The sequence below is a fragment of the Mastomys coucha genome, unplaced genomic scaffold (assembly GCF_008632895.1).
Source record: "Mastomys coucha isolate ucsf_1 unplaced genomic scaffold, UCSF_Mcou_1 pScaffold21, whole genome shotgun sequence".
NCBI lineage: Eukaryota > Metazoa > Chordata > Mammalia > Rodentia > Muridae > Mastomys > Mastomys coucha.
Window position 1 is genome coordinate 46,281,819 of NW_022196904.1, and position 5,332 is coordinate 46,287,150.

The following is a 5,332-nucleotide window of genomic DNA, read 5'->3' on the forward strand; positions in this document are numbered from 1 at the left end:
AAAAAAAAAGAAAGAAAGAAAGAAAGAAAGAAAGAAAGAAAGAAAGAAAGCAAGCTAGGTTACCATATGTACTGACTGGTTTTATGTCAAATTGACACAAGCTAGAGTCACCAGACAGGAAGGAACCTCAGTTGAGGAAATACCTCCATGAGATTCAGCTGTAAGGCATTTTCTCAATTAGTGATCAGTTTTGGGAAGGCCCAGCCCATTGTGTGTGGTGCCATCCCCAGGCTGGTGGTCCTCAGTTCTATTAGAAAGCAGGCTGAACAAGCCAGGGGAAGCAAATCAGTAACCAGTACCTCTCTGTGGTTTCTGCATTAGCTCCTGCCTCCAGAACCCTACCCTGCTTTGTGCTCCTGTCCTGACTTCCTTCAATAATCCACAACAATATGGAAATGTAAGCCAAATAAACCCTTTTCTCCCCAATTTGCTTTTTTTGGTTATAGTGTTTTGTCAAAGCAATAGAAACCTTAACTAAGACAGCATATGACCTTTTCAAAATCTCTTAATGGTCATATGTCACCACTCTAGAGGCAGTAAGACCTGAGAGAATGAGGCAGATAACTGAGGTAGACTAAAGAAAGTCCTGCGCAGTAGACAACTTTATTCAGAGCCCGGGACAGTTTATACTCTGAGGATTAAGAAAGATCACATGATCACAAGGACAAGCTGAACGTGGAGAAAACATGTTTTTCAATAGAGGCATAATTGAATGTCAATATCAACCAATCATGAGTAATCTGACCTAAACTCACTCCTATCTGCTACACCTGGGCAGAGCATAAAACCATATTCCAACAGTTCCATGTTCTGAAGAAGAAACTGAGATCACTAGGCTCTTGTTTTGCCTGTGTGGATGTTTGTTTGTTTGTTAGCTTGTTTTTGGAGTATTCTCACACGTGTTCAGAATTCTCCTCACGTGACCTCTCCACGCTTGGACAGTGTTCCAACAGTCATCCCTTAGTTTTGTTTTTTTTTTTCAATTGTTTCATTACCTTTTGTGATCCTTCTTAACATTTCTGTACCTGTTCTATTGTGTACAGTGTAATTTTCTTGGGGCTGGCGAGATGGCTCAGCGGGTAAGAGCACTGACTTGCTCTTCCCGAAGGTCCTGAGTTCGGATCCCAGCAACCACATGGTGGCTCACAACCACCGGTAATGAGATTAGACGCCCTCTTCTGGTCCTCTTCTGTCAGACAGAAGACAGCTACAGTAAATTACATGAGAGCGAGTGGGGCCGGAGCGAGTGGGGCCCGAGCGAGTGGAGCCGGCAGAGTCCTGAGTTCAACAGCAGCCACACACATGATGGCTCACGGCTGTCTGTACGGCTACAGTGTACTCATACACATAAATATAATAAATCTTTAAAATTTTTTTTTCTTCTACATAGCTCACACTTCCCCTCATCCCTGTCCCACATCTTTCTCTTTTACTTCTTTACTATAACCTTTCATCGCTTTAATCATATTTGATGTTATTCCAGTTCTTTCTTCACTTTTTCTCCTTAATTTTTTCTTTTTTCTTTTTTTCTTTTTTTTTTTTTTTTTTTTTTTTTTTTTTTTTTTTTTTTTTTTTTTTTTTTTTTTGTCTTGTTTTTTCGAGATAGGGTTTCTCTGTATAGCCCTGGCTGTCCTGGAACTTACTCTGTAGACCAGGCTGGCCTCAAACTCAGAAATCTGCCTCCCAAGTGCTGGGATTAAAGGCATGTGCCACCACTGTCTGGCTCGCCTTAATTTTTTTCTTTTTTATTTCTTTTTTTTGGTTTTTCGAGACAGGGTTTCTCTGTGTAGCCCTGGCTGTCCTGGAACTCATTCTGTAGACCAGGCTGGCCTCGAACTCAGAAATCCGCCTGCCTCTGCCTCCCAAGTGCTGGGATTAAAGGCGTGCGCCACCACCGCCCGGCTCCTTAATTTTTTTCATCCGCACTATTAACAACCTCCGCGTTCCTCAGACTACTTATCTTCTATTTTATTAGTGACTTAGGCAACACACACTCCTAATGGGTAGTGAAATTAACGTTTGTAACTTTTTATTAGACATCAAACTATTTGCAGAGTGAGCCTATTGGACAGTTATAGTTTCTTCTGCCGTCTCTCTGGTCTTGAGTAGTGTAGAGAATTATATTCACTGCTTGAGCATGCACAATCAAGTTTCCAATACAGAACTATGCACAACAACCCTACTACAAACCAGTCATACTGGAACTGAAAGAATATATAACTTTTTTTTTGTTTTTTGTTTTTTTGTTGTTGTTGTTCTTGTTTTTTTGGTAATAGCTGGGCAGCGGTGATACACACCTTTACTCTCAGTGCTTGGAAAGCAAAGGCAGGCAAATCCCTGAGTTCGAGGCTAGCCTGGTCTATAGAGTGCTTTTCAAGACAGCCAGGCCTATTATACAGAGAACCCCTGCCTTAAAAAAACAAAAACAAAACAAACAATCCCTCCTGCCTCTGCCTAGCAAGTGCTGGGAGTAAAGGCATGAGCCACTGCTGCCTAGCCATAAACACATTTGTATTCTTCACTAATACAGGGGAAAGGAAGAGAGATAGTGATGACCTCGTCTTAAATCATGGAAGCAGCTGTGACAACCTCTAGTGGGTTTACATAATTTTAAACCCATTTCCAATTACAAGCAAAGAGTTCTTTAAAATACACGTGTACATCTCACCTGTGGGTGTGTGGAACTTCATCTTCAGTGTTCTCAGATCTGCTGGCATTGAAAAGACACTGGTGGGCTTTCTACTAATTATATTTCAAAGAATTATTTTCCCAACAAAAGAGCTTTTATTTTCTCTCAGCATGACAAAATTTTAAATCTCATGTGTATTCAATAATAAACAGGTCAATTTTAACCTTCATTTCCACTTGAAAAGTTCCATTTCATTTAAAAGTTCACAATTTTTTTTTTAAGATTTATTTTTACTTATATGAGTATGTCTTCAGACACACACCAGAAGAGGGTATCTGATCCCACTACAGCCATCTCTCCAGCCCTCACAAATGGTTTTTATTTTTATTTTTTAGTATAAAAAAGTTGCATTGGGGTGGGAGAGATGGCTCAGCAGTTAAGAGCACTGATTGCACTTCCAGAGGTCCTGAATTCAATTCCCAGCGACCCCATTGTGGCTCACAACCATCTGTAATGAGATCTGATACCCTCTTCCAGTGGGTCTGAAGACAGGTACAGTGTACTCATATTTTTAAAAGAAGTTGCATTGATGACATATTGTAAAAAATAATAAATCCATTTTTCCTCCCAGCCCCTGCTCCCAGAATGATTACTGTGAGACTAATTATTTATTAATAAACGCCTAGGCCTAAGCTTTGGCCCTGACTAGCTCGTAACTTATTTAGCCACTTAAACTATTCTATGTCTCACACATGGTTGGTTACTTTTCCTTCAGTCCCAGCCTGCACCTTCCTTCGTGTCCCCTCAGCTCCTCTCGCTCAGAGACTTGCTTGAGTCCTTTACAGTCTCTCCCTATGGGCTCCTTCTAGACTCTCACTATTTCCCCGAATCTTCCCTCTTCTTGCCAGTGTCCCATCTCCTATTTCCTGCCTCAGTTTATTGGCCATAGGCATTTTTAGTGACAGGTGATACTTAGATTCTCTCTACAGCATATAATGATATAATCCAAGTTGCTCGTAGGATAGTTAAATGCCAGTATTGAAGCTTAGCCTCTACATTAGAGCCCTGTAGACGTAGAGGGACGTCGTCAAGCCTGTGCTTTGGGTTTTGCTGCATCAAGGAAGCAACATGTTACATTTGTATTATCATTATAGTTTAGCTTTTGTTAATTTTTATTATACTCTTGTCATGCATATGTAGAGAAGCTATAAGGATTATACATTTAAATAAGTTTAATATCTCATACTTTGTGATAAACCTAAGATGGTCTGCTGATATGTGTCTGCTGTAAATACAATTGCATGAGTTTTCTTTTTCTTTTTCTTTTTCCTTTTTTTCGAGACAGGGTTTCTCTGTGTAGCCCTGGGTGTCCTGGAACTCACTCTGTAGACCAGGCTGGCCTCGAACTCAGAAAATCCACCTGCCTCTGCCTCCCAAGTGCTGGGACTAAAGGCATGAGCAACTGAGTTTTATTTTTCTGATATTAAAAGTTACTTAATAAAGATTTATTTCTGTTAAGTTGGGGAAAACACACTGGTGTGGGAGCTGGGCATGCTGGTGAATTCCTGTGATTTTGGCACTTGAGAGATGGAGGCATGCTCTGGAGTTCAAGGCTAGCCCGGGTAACATTAGTCACTGTCAGACCTCAACGACAAACAAAATGTCAAAATTCTTAGCAGTAAAGAGGGTTGTCCGGAGTAAAGAAGGGTAGGAAGTTTTGGAGCTATTTTTCTCCTAAGTTCAGCATTATGATGTGGGTTACTTAACCTTTCCCTTCCTTTTCTTGGGGTTTGGGGAGGGCAAATTCAGGTCAGGTTTTCTTTTGTCAGCCATTCCTAGGAGTCTGAAGTTGTGTTTGCCAGGCCACAGAAGGCAGATGAGATGGTAGCACTGTTACTTCAGGGGCCAGAGTGGGTTCTTTCTTGGGTCTGGAGCATATATATGCCCCTCCAGCCTTGCTCCCACCATTTAATACATATATGTGCCTCTCAGTCATAGTTGTACCTCTTTTGAAGTTCAAACAGAGGCAGGACAAGAGGGCAGTGAAAATTTGGGAGACATGCGGAGGAAGAGAAGCTCATCACTTATGGGTTTACTCAGGCTTCTCACCAGCACTGAGGACGAGTTACAGTAAAATGAACCACTCCGTTGTTCTTGCAGAAAATCGAGGTTGAATTCCCATAGCCCATGGGAATGGGCTTACAGCTTACTGGCTGACACCCAGTTGCTGGGGGATCCAGTGCCCTTTTTGGACTTTTGCGGGCACCAGGCACTCTCGCGGTGCACAGACACACAAGCAAGCCAAACGTTCACACACAAAATAAAACGAACGACTTTTCTTTTCTTTTTAAAGTATCTTCAGTGAAATTTCCAGCTCTATGCTGGCTAGTCCTGGAATTCTTTCCTCATCCGGCCTTAGCCTCAGCAGAGGTCTCCCAATTCGTGGAAAACTCGTGAGGCAGGAGGTGAGCCTGGCAGTGTGGAGCTGAGTCTCCATCCTCTCCTAGCCGACTTGACGGGTGGGACCCACCAAGCAAATCCCGGCTTTCTTTGCTGCGGTGACCTGAGCAGCAGGCGGCAGGCGGGGTTACGGTACGGGAGACTTGCGGAGACTTGGGGGCCGCCCGGGCCAGCCTGGAAGAGCGGATCCAAGACGGCCAGCGGGAGGAGGGAGGAGGGAGGAGCGCCGGGAGGAAGAGGCCG